At 38.5% G+C, this 12,774-nt stretch overlaps 1 long non-coding RNA gene across 1 annotated transcript; it reads right to left on the minus strand.

Moving 5' to 3' along the window:
* Positions 1 to 1,519: 1,519 nt before the first annotated feature.
* LOC306987245 lies at positions 1,520 to 3,229 on the minus strand. The gene is made up of 3 exons (XR_013795122.1): positions 3,087 to 3,229; positions 2,805 to 2,897; positions 1,520 to 2,140 (listed from the first exon to the last, which is right to left on the minus strand). It is a non-coding gene; the product is annotated as an uncharacterized lncRNA (long non-coding RNA).
* Between the last annotated feature and the right edge of the window lie 9,545 nt (positions 3,230 to 12,774).

Below are 12,774 nucleotides of genomic sequence, written 5' to 3' on the forward strand. Positions count from 1 at the left end.
TCCATACTCATCTCTGTATGAATAGCCTACTAAAAACTTTTCAATCTGGGTTTAGATCTGGACACAGTACAGAGACTGCTCTAGTGAGGGTCCTGAATGACCTCCTCGTTATAGCCGACTCTGGGGCTTGTGGCATTTTGGTTCTGCTAGACCTTAATGCTGCATTCGATACCATATGTCACAGCATATTATTGAACAGATTGCATATGTGGACCAGTCTGTCTGGAACTGTGTTAAACTGGTTACAATCTTACCTCTCAGATCATTCCCAATTTGTCTACCTGGGTACTAACAAATCTCAGACTGTGCCTCTGTGTCAGGGTGTCCCTCAGGGGTCAGTTTTGGGTCCTGTTTTATTTAGTGTTTATATGCTGCCTCTTGGGCAGATCATTCAGAAGTATGGCCTCAGCTATCACTGTTACGCGGATGACACGCAGATTTATATCAGCTCTCAGCCTGATCTCAATTCTTCCTCTTCAAAACTTTCTGACTGTTTGGTGGAAATTAAAGCATGGATGAAACTCAACTTTCTAAAACTAAACTGCTCCAAAACTGAAATTGTATTAACTGACACTCCTTTTAATGTCATTAAATGTAAGGATTTTAAAATGTCAGTAGCCAATACCCAATTGTCCCCTTATGGCCAGGTATTTAACTTGGGAGTTATTTTTGATGCCCAGCTAACTTTTAATTCACATTTTAAAAACATAACGAAGGTTGCTTTTTTCCATCTGAGAAACATTCTGATTTTAACCCATAAAGCAGTACGGCTCCAGATTACATCTGTGATTTGGTTACTCCATCCATTCCCGCTCGCTCTCTCCGCTGGCTCTCTTTCTCTGTGTCAGCCTCATTGTAAATTAAAAACCATGGGGGGAAGGGCCTTTTCCGATAACACGCCTAAGTTATGGAACACAATTTTAGGGATCTATTATCTATTAGGGATGCTGCTTCTGTGGATCGTTTTAAGAAACTTCTTAAAAGTAGATTTTTGTAGTGCACCATATTTAAACTATAAAGTTGGCTTATTAAAGCATTTAGCTAAACTATTAGGAGTTTGAGCACACGCAATCATGCTAATTACATGCAAGAACCAGAGAATGGGGCGTAGGTCCCGGCCAAGACAATATATAAGACAACTAGCCCCGCGTTACACTCAAAAAAATGTATTCATTGGATGAACATGATTTAATTAATGCCACCTATATTCCATCTGAACAAACCAAGTTAAGTCAACTAACTTTTATCATCACTTTTATTTTGAACACAAAACAGATGTGTTGATTAAACATGATATTAACATTTCCATTAAACTCATTTGCACCTTTTTTTTTTGTTACATGTTCATTCTTAGTTAATTTAGTGAGATTACTTTGAGTGTATTCTACAGTACATTGGTCAAACACTTCTTCAGTTGAACAAACTTAAAATGTATGACAAAACATGCATACAAAAAGACAACATGCAAATCCATTTTACATTTTTATTTATGCAACATTTTGCCTGCATTACAATATAACTGAATTGTAGCATTTGGCTACTGACTAACTGGAAACAATTTACCAGATAACAATGAGATATTTGCCGATACCATTGGAATGGCCTCCGATACTGCCTAAAAGCTGGTATTGGTGAGTACTGGAATTTGTGCACAGATTCAATACCATGTAATTTAGCAAAAAAAAAAAAAGAAAATCTACTTTAAAGTAGTTTAAAAATAACAAGTTTACCTTTTTACAGTCCGTGTCCATTGAGCAAACTTAAAGTCCTTATGATAACTAGGAGGCAAAAATAAAAAATAAAATCTGCATACTAGACTTCTACTTTGAGCAAATTTACTTCATGAGCTTGTTTTTTTAGGACCTGTGCCTTGGATGACAACTGGTCATCCAGAATGTTCTGCATCACTTCAAAAGTGCATTTGAGGTCTGGTGGGTAGCTCAGGTTCAGAGAGTATATTAGTCCAAATAACAAAGCACAGGCATCCCCAATGTTTCTTAACTTGCCGAGGACCTCCACACCTTCGACCAGGACACCGATGTCCTCTGGGTCATCTCCAGCACACAAACCCTTGTTTTCAATGACATACCCTCCCCATCACATTTTGCTCCATGGAAGCGCTGGCCTCGAGGTCTGTGTCCTGTGGGATGTTTTAGGTTAAATGTTTTATGAGTGCTTGAATATGAAGTAATTTATATTCATTTTATTTCATGTGTTAATATACATTTACACACACACACACACACACACACACGCACGCACACACACACACGGCTGCACGCGAAGTCAGAGCTGAAGAAGAAGCCAGCGTCTATCAATGAACAAGAGAAATTGAACATGGTTGAGTCAATCCCCAAGAGGAGGAGGAGGATTAGGGCGAGGGAATACCATCGTGTTTATTCCAAAACACGGCTTCTTCATCAGCTCCGACTTCGTGTGCACCCGTGCACAAGTGCAAAACCTCACAACACCCAGCGCCTGTCAGTGATTGGTTGGAACACTGTTTATTTTGGTTGTAAGTGGTTGGTGAAACCATTTGTTTTTGTGTGCAGATCTCAGAGCCTAGGCTGCCTACAGAGACGCGTTTTTTTGACAGCCTGCTTATGGGGCGGGCAGCAAGCGGATCGTTAGGAAAGATTAGATGAATGTGATCATTTATTTTTGGGCCTGAAATCGCTGATACAACCTTTAACACATTTAAATAGATTTTTAACAGATTCACGATGCATCGTTTCATCCCCACAAGCAAGTAAATATGTGCTCTTTTCAACTGGTTTACAGCTTCTTTGCCAAACGTAACTCACCATATAATCCTTCACAAGTTTCTTGTGGTCTTCGTTCAAGTAGATGCACAAGGACTTGAGGACACATGCACGTCTCGTATGAATTGTGTCGTCCTGAGGGAAAAAAGGAAAGTCATTTAGACAATATTCTTTATTTTTGAGAGCAGTTTAAAAAGGCAACACATGGTGCTTGTTGATTCCTACCAAAAGGCATACCATAAATATTTTAGTACTCTTCTCACTGTTATTTTGCCTGCCACTTTTAAAGAACATTATACTATATCAAAACATTTTAATTCAAACCTTGGAAATCTCCACCATGACATTTCTTATTTTTCTTCCAGCTGCTCCACCTTTGCATCGAAATATCTCCATCAGGCGTGGAGTGTACTGGTCGAGAGCAGCACAGAATGTAGAAAGAAGAGATAAAGTTGATGGGATGGAACTCCCTATCGATCTGTAAATAATTAATGCACATGTTACTAACCCCTTCAGAACACCACAACAACAAGGAACAATGAATTATTAGTAGTTAATTACTATCAGTGAAGAGATTAAAAAATCACTCAGGACTATCACCTCTATCGCAGTGAACAGAGCTGCTTTTGACGTCTGCAATCAAAGGCTCTCCTTTAAAGATTTATTGCCTCCTGTATGAGAAAGTCTTCTCCATTTTCAACTTCACAATATGCTCATTGTTCCTCTTTTTTATTTCTGAAAGCAGTGCGACTCTTTACATCTCCAGACTTTCAGCGGATTCTCCTTTTGGATGCTGCGGACAGTAATTGACTTCAGCCCGTCTGGGCTTTTTCACATTCGACGCTGCCAAACGCTTGTCTTGGTTCTTGTTCTTTAGTGAATTTATCATCACTTCAGGGCATCCTAGGCCTCTCAGTTTGGGCTGGAAGAGAAAAAAGATTAGCATGATTTTTATGTAGGGTGAATTGCCCTAATGTGGGACATTTTTTGCACTTCAGACTTCTGTGACATATTGCGATGTGTAACCAAAACATTAAATCCACACCCAATACTTTTTTAAAAACCCCAGTATGTTTCCTAATCAAATCAAAAGAGAAAATTCAGATAACTCATTCATAAGAGAAATTATAGACATATTAGTGCTCTTATAGCAAGTCGTCTGAGACAATCTGCAGCTTTCCTAAAGTGGGACAGTTGTGTTCCCAATATGGGACACTGAAAAATCTATGATAAAAGACCAAAAATCACACTGATACATGTAGAATAGTAAAATCTTATTTTATTTTAGATTCTCTCTTAAATCCTAGTTAGTCATTTTCTTGGTTATGGATGGATGAAACATGGATAACTGAACATCATCAGACCGATAATACATCTTATTATCTAGTTCGGTTTACTTAACAACTTTCCCTTTTTCTGCCTCTCTTTCTGCATCAGACAATCTGTCCCTGTCTTTCTCACCTTTGCCATTGTGATCTGAAATACATTTCATTGAATTAATCAGATGCATAAAATAAAGTGGAATGGCTTTATTGGTTTTCTACTGCGTTTTTAAATTCAGAGCTATTTTTCATTTAAGTCAACTACCTACCTTTTACACACACACACACACACACACACACACACACACACACACACACACACACACACACACACACACACACACACACACACACACACACACACACACACACACACACACACACACACACACACACAGAGAGAGAGAGAGATAGACACACACAAAAAAGTAAAAAAGAATAAAAAAATAAACATGACTGTAAAAATCTGCATTAACAGTATTCAAATATTGCATTACAAGACTAAAACCATGTAAATAACCATGTTTGTCCCATAAATCATTCCCCACCACACATTTTTGACTCATTGAAGTACTGTCCCACATTAGGCTGATCATGCTGTCCCGGATTTGGAAACCACATTTCCTAATGTGGGACACTAGGAAATTTTATAAAAATATAAAATATATAGATTATGCACACAAAGTTCCACTATTTTTTGATGGACAAACATTTCATAAGCATATTAGGCTAAAAAGTAGCAGGATTGCTTTGTTTAAAATGTATTTAACTCCTTAATATCAAATTTGTTAAAACTCTATGTCATTAACCTTCGGATGGTCTTCACACAAGGTGTCTCCTGTTTGATGATTGCTCCACCCTAAAATATGATTGGACATTTGATAGGTCATGTGATTTTGATAACATGACACCACAGCTTTTTCTAACCCATAGTTTCACTGTCATTCATGTATTTGTGTGGGACCTACAAACACTAGAGCTTAGGTGTCCCACATTAGGCAGTGTCCCACATTAGGGCAATTCACCCTACTATATTTCTCCAAATACAAAAAAGCCGAATTCAGGCCACTTGACTGTAACATCTTCCAAGCTACAATCTGGAGTAGAAACATTTTCCATTGAAATGTCAAAGGACTTTTAACTGATACTGGTGATTATTAGTTTGTATTAAGAGCAAAATTAAGTACCAAAAGTTGAATAGAGGGAAGAAGGAGTTGACGAGGAGGCTATATATATATATATATATATACACATACATGACTAAATATATTTAAAAGGACTCACACATGGAATGAGAGTAATTTCAGTTTGCAAAATTATTTAACACAAGCTAAATCACTAATTCTCAAATGTTGATGTGTGGCACCAGATAAACAATGTGTAAAAAATATATTAATCTTACCATGTATTGCATGAGGTACATGTCTCAGAGCACGGGGACAGAACTTGTACTAAATGACTTGCCTGTAGAAATAAAAGGTGAAATATTTTTTTTTTTATAAATGTATAAATACATTTATAATAAACTTTCAAAATTTTAAAATTTCACAAATAAGCATTTTAGTATCTAGTTACACATTACATGTTAGTCAGTTTAATGCAGGAGCATTTATTTATAAAAAAAAGCTAATATTATATTAACACAAATATATATAATGAAATCAATAGTTGTTATAATGGCCAAATGATCTCCATAACTGACCAGTGAAAATGTGATACTAAGGAAACAATCATACTTATGATTTAATCTTAGGTTAGAGGCAGACAAATTTAATTGTAATTAATTTTGACGCTAAAGATTTATCTTTATCTATGCCTCTTGTTATTACCTTACCAAAGCTTCTGCAACAAACCCGTTTCCCTCCCGTGTTAATCTTACAGTAACATTATTTAGCCAGACCCCTAAAAAAAAATATCTCACACACTCTTCTAGAGAAGCGTGTTATTCGTCACACGCTGTGATAAATAAATTACAATCACTTTAGCCAGAGACACTACTAAATCATCTCTGCTTTAAGCCTAGTTCACACTACACCATTTTTTAAGCCCGATTAGCCGGTCAGCGAGCTCGGTCACCGTGGGGCTGTGATCAGGGGTAAATCAATGATCGAGCAGCGGTCACCATGCAGTGATTAAGTGTGAACTACTCAAAGACGCATCAAAACAGCTCCCTGACACATTTCTGACACATCGCCGATGTCTGCCAGATATCTAGCATGCCAAATATCTGGAAGAGTCAGCCGACTAACGTTAGACATCCACATCCAGCCAACGAGAGCTGGCAGCTGGCAGAACAGGCAGCTACTTTTTACTCACCTCCAGCTCCCTCTGTAGCTCAGACAATCCCTGCTACCTGCGTGTGCTAATCAATTATTTCACCCAGATTCTTTGTCTTTATAATAGCTATCTTTAAAACAACAAACAACAGCTGTTTCGTTTGTAGGTTCGAGTCATTTCCCGTTACGTTAGTGTTTGACCCCGCCCTCTTGGCGGGCTCTGACGCAATGCTAGCTCATTAGCGCACACGTCAGAGGCGCACACGTCAGAGGCGCCCGCGCCATTGGAGGTGCAGTTGCCGCAGCACAGCCAATGAATGAGCCAGACACTAACTGTGCTTAGCTGTGGAGCTGCAAAATGCGTTTTACATTTTAGGCTTCAGTAAATCGAGTCAGTAAATCAGTAAATTTCCAAATAAAAATCAATAAATTTCCCCACTGCGTATAGCTACGCAATACTCCTTCCCTACTCAGGGAACCAAGGTTGTAATTATCGTTCAGTCACGTAACGTTAGCGTAAGACGGCAATATGTGTAGTCTAAACAGCAAAGCCATGGGCCGACGCTGAAAGTCGTGTAACGTTAGTCTGCACAAGCCTTAACTTAACGTTAACCACTCAAAACCATGTTCAAAATACATTTCAATATACCTAATTTATGACCTGGCACTCCCCTCTTCCCCTTCCACACCGCACAACACACCACACCGTGTCTAAAGACCAACTGACAAACTTGTTTGTGTTTTTTTATTTATTTTTATTTATCGCCACTCAAGCAGCAAGAAAGCAATTGCGAGAAATAATGTACCCGGGGTGTAGCTAAATTATTGAAACCTACCAATGCGCAGTTAAGCTAACGGCAACTAACGTTAGCTAACATTAGAGTACTGTAAACGAGTACTGTAATGTTAGGCCTAGAGAAAACAATTCAACTGAGAAATGTCTCAAGGGCCAATAACTATTATTTATAACTCACCAGGTTAAATTACATAAATTTGTTAAAAAATATGTAATACTTATGTGGCAACCAAGGGGTGGTTTTCGTTATTTTGGACAATTAACACCGACTACGCCACCCTGGGAATTTCACCCAGGGAAATAAAGGTCCAATAAGGACACAAGTTCGTTCCCACAAAGATACGGCAGAGACGTGATAATAGAAAAATAATATAACAATGATACTTTATTTATAAATAGCATTAAAGGTGTTCCACACACAGTTCAATGGACAATAAATGGATATGACTTGAAAATAAAAGACAAAAATAAAGGAAAATAAACAAACCAATAAGACAATTGGTTAAGACAATCAAGATAACAGGTCAGATGGCAAGGAGAGATAACAAAACCTACTCAATTCCACTTCACTACACACTTCAAACGTACACTAATGTACTCACTTCACCACACACACGTGCATTCAGGTGACAGAAAATGTAGAATCAAATCACTCAGTGAACAGGGGTAACCATTAACTTGGACTTAGAGTGGTCAGCGCTCCCTCATAGCCAATCCAAGTTAACATAAGTATCAAATTGTCTCAAATCAATAAACAAAAAAATACAAAATCAATAAACAGAAAAATACAAAGTTGATCTCCAAAAAAACTGAAAAAGGAAACAAAATAACAGATGCAATCACATTACACCTTCACCAACATCTAAGCTCATGATCCATTAACATCACACAAACACTAACTCTTTTTCTCACGCGAACACACGCGCGCACACAGACACACACACTCACTTCCACCAGAGAATGTCTAATAAGGGGAGAAGGTTCACTCTCGCTACACTTCCGGCTTCTGACTGGTTGCAGTTCCACTCTGATTCCATATGAGGGCGCTCACAGGACGAGTGCAGAATGAATGGAGGTCTATGGAGCTATACCCCTCAAAATCCACTTTTCTCAATATATAATTTTTTGTCTTGTAATTTGAATGTTGTATTCGAAAGGAGATGCAAAGAAATTTCACATTGCTGGGTGTTAGATTTTTTAGAGTCACTTATTTGCTTTTAAAAGTCTTTCAAAATGTCAATGACGTCATACACATCGTACGTCCAGAGATACTGCTTTACGGCAATCCTTCAGTCACTGTGGTGCTTTCGCGCTCTGCACTTTCTTTTCTCTCGAGGCATCGCCAGCACAGCTGACACAGGTAAACACACGTGCTAGAAGAGTTTCTGATAGAATACATTCTGTTCCCGCTTCAGATACCACGATGCCATCAAGCGGTATCTCTGGTCGTAACCAGTCCTTCACTGACCAATCAGCGTTCATTAGCAGAATGCTAGCGTGTTATGGGCAACAACAACTCAACCTGTAAGAAATCGAAAGGACATAAGTACTCGTTCATTCAATTTTCGACCTATAACCCATGTTGAACTTGCCAAACCTACAATCAAATCTGAGATTTCTCAACGGCAATCGGCTGAAAGGGACAAATTTAGCCGTCTAGCCCCATAGACTCCCATTCATTTTGCACTCGGGGGTGATCGCCCCCAGTGGAACTCTGGTGGAACTACAACCAAAATTCTGTACAATAGGACTTAATAGGGAGTGAACAGGCTCTCCGTAGACGGGCTCTGCTTCCACCGATAAACATACACTCAATACACAACTAACACACACACACACAGTCACTTCCAACGATAAACGAACACTCAACTAACTCGCATCAACTTATGAGTTCATTCACACAACAATCAAGGTACCATACGAACGCACGGTCTTCCAGTTGAAACAGTGCGGGAGTGGCGGAACCCAGATAGCAAGCACAGTTGGGCCGATTCCGGCTGAAATGCGTCATTGTCGGCTCACTGTCGGCATCGGTGAACAGATAATGGGCCAGATCCGTGCCGACCGCGCATAACACATCTGGCTTACTAACGGCTTTTCCTGTATGGGCCAATATCGGCTGAAAGCAGTTGTACTGGTGTCAGGTCCATACTCGGTGTAGCTGTGTGTATTTACCGTCGGCCCGAGTTCGTTTTGTCACAAGCGGGCCACTACTAGAATTAAGGAACTCCGCCGCCTGAAGAAAGGTTTTGGCGGTTAATTTAAATCCTGAGGAGGATCCTGCAGACGCAGACCATCGTGTTCGAGAGGAACCATTCAGCTGAAAAAACGAGTAAGTAATTTAATTATTTTATTGTTCTAGTGTTGTTTGATGTTTTAATTGTCAAGATAAAAAAAGTATTTTTCAATATCTAGCTGTTTGCGATGATAATTTCATAACGTCAGAATAACGTTAACGTTACCCATTCGGTCCCGGAGAGTGTTGATGAGAAGGCCTACGGTCTCTTTTTAGGATGATAGGTGTTTTATTTATTAGAAACTGTGCTACTGTGCTGTATCCAGTGCACTGAAATGTTGGTTATGAAATTATATTGAATTATATTCCATTTTCTTTGCTAAAATTTTGTCAATTCGTCTTTTTCAACGAGTGATTATCGAATAGGAGTCGGATGACGCTTTCGGCGCCATAGTTCTCTACGTTATACAGGTTAGCTACTCATTCTGATTTGATTCACTATAACTTTCAAAAGAGTAATTTGGAAAAGCGTTATAACAAAAGAGAAGCTGCACAATAAATGCAGCTTAGATTCATTGTCTTTGGCACGTCTTGTGTTATTGAATGTAACTGTTAACGTAATCTGCTTTAGAGCAGGTGCACTTTAGAGTGAAAGAAACATATTAAAGCGTATAGCTGCTAATGTTATTAAAATGGTAGTTCTTAACATTTTACTGCAGTGGGGATGTTACTATATGATTATGAACGAACATAAGTTAAACTGAAGTTTCATCTGAACGCACTGTTTGGAATCTGACAACACTTTTGACAGGTATTTTGGTAACACTACAGTGAGGTTTCATTCGTTAATATAAGTTAACTACATTAGTCAACATGTACTAAGAATTCACAATACTTAAGCATTTATTAAGCTTAGTTAATTTTCATTTTGACATTTACTAGGCTAATACATTATTAAAATCAAAAGTTGTATTTGTTAACATTAGTTAATGCACTGTGGACTAACAACAAGATCAAGCATTGAACAGTTGTATTTGTATTAACTAATGTTAACAAAGATTAGCCTAATAAATATTGTAACAAATTTATTGTTCATTGTAAATGTTAGGCTAGTTAACACATTAACTAGCCTAATTTTAGCAAATGAGACCTTATTGTAAAATGTTACAGATATTTTAAACTGCTGTGTGAACTCTGGCAACACTATTTGTCAAAAAGATTTAATATTGACCTCACAATGTCTATTCCTTCATTTAAAAGATGCAGTTGAGAGAAACACTCATGGCTAATGCTGCTGAAGTGGAGATCGAGGATCATGAACCGGCAGCAGCAGATCGAGAGGCAGAAACAAGATAAGTTTAAATCTATATTAAAAACACACCTCTTTAACCTAGCATAAACATAACACATTCACATTTCTATAATTCACATGCCTTAAAGGATTTTTAGGCTGCATAAATTAGGTCAACCAGAACCGAAACACTTCCCATAACACCGAATGTACTTGTTACATCGTAAGAAGAATGCATCTACGCTAATGTTAGTCTCTCTGTCTCATTCTTATTCCAAGGTTAGGGTACTGTAGTCAGCCAGATCTAGTCGGCATCCAGACCAGATAGACCTGCACCCTAAGATGACCACAGTGCAGCCCTGAATGCCAGACGAGATCACAACTAGACAAGATCTAGAAACAAACGCCTGTGAAGACCTCGTTGACACAACAGGCCTCAGCACAGTCATCGGATCAGATCCACGAGAGCCAGACCAGTCTTCCGCACAGACCCAATGGCCAGCTTCATCTCCCCTCTCACCAACGCCGGCGTGATCTCATCAAGGTAAAAGAGTAGCAAAACTCAAGAGCACGTAGATGTGAATTTGAGAACTTGTACAATAAATATTTCTACTGGAAAACCTGTTGAATGTTGAGATGTGCACTCGCAGACAATAGTCACAAACCTGTATTCTGAATTTGAAGCTGCAGACAAGAAGTCACCAATGTGTAAAATGCCATTTACAGAAATACAATGACAGAAACAAACTTGTATTCGCTCATTCACATTCGCAGTACAACCTCAATTAGGCATTAGCAAATTCTCAAATCTGCCATTGCAATTGCAATCCTTCACGCATTGACTTTGCAACTATTTTTGCGATAGATTCGATGCGTAACTAACGTGTGCATTAGCAAACTGAGTGGTGTTGAGAGAGAAAGGCGGGGCAATTAAAAAAATTGCAATGGCAGATTTGAGAAGTTGCAAATGCCTAATTGATGTTTTCACGTTGGAGCTGTGAGTGCAAATTTTATTGTACAAGTACAAATATTTATTGTACAAGTTCTCAAATTCACATCTACGTGCTCTCAAGTTTTGCTACTCTTTTCCAATCTTCAAGCAAAAGGAGCTGAATAAAATACTCTGAATGATATCAATCCACAATCTGACTTGTGAAGCAGTCTGAATCCTAACACACACCATGTTCGTTGTTTGGCCAGAGGAGGACTGCCCCCCCGACTGAGCCAGGTTTTCTGTCTTCATTCTGTCACTGATGGAGTTAGGGTTCTTGCCACTGTCACCTCTGGCTTGCTTGGTTGGGGACACTTATTTTTGATAATATTGATCTGCCTGCATTGACACCATTATATGAGAACTGAACTGAGCTGAACGATGACATCACTGTTTTCTGCAGAGCTGCTTAATAATGAAAATTGACTCTTTTTATAATTGATATACTTTATACAGTTATTGAACAGAACAAAATCAACACTGTACTAAATTCAGCTGAACAATGAACTCTGTTTGCATCATTGATCATTTTCCTGTTTAACCCTGTAAAGGTGCTTTGAAACAGTCATTACTGTATATAGTGCTATATATTTAATGGTGACTTGACATTTGTAAAAGGAATTTATTTAGTGTTAAAGAGAAAAGAGTGAAAGAGTTTGTGTGTGAAAGAGAATGAGTAAATATAATTTACCTGTTATTTTGTGGTTTAAAACTTGCGTTGTTAATTAATGTTAAAGGGGGGGTACAATGGTGTTTCATGTATTCAGAGTTGTTTACAGTGTTAAAGAGATGGATTCTCATGCTAATAATGGCCAAAGTTTGAAAAGTTATTTTGAACGAATAACAGAGAATTTCTGTGCTGAAAATCATACTTCCGGATTGCAACACGTTTCGGCTGGTTTTTTTCTATCGTAGATCTAATGACGTAGACCAGAGTGGAACTCCTTATATGAGCATTGCTCTCGGAAAAGCGCGTTCACGCACACGTCGACCAGAGGAGAGAAAGACCGCGCTCATCGACGCATAGACATCATATATCTCTATATAATATCTATGCATCGACGCGCTACTACCGGAAATCATCATCAGCAGCGCTAAAT

Source organism: Phoxinus phoxinus (assembly GCF_949152265.1).
Source record: "Phoxinus phoxinus genome assembly, chromosome: 19".
Lineage (NCBI taxonomy): Eukaryota > Metazoa > Chordata > Actinopteri > Cypriniformes > Leuciscidae > Phoxinus > Phoxinus phoxinus.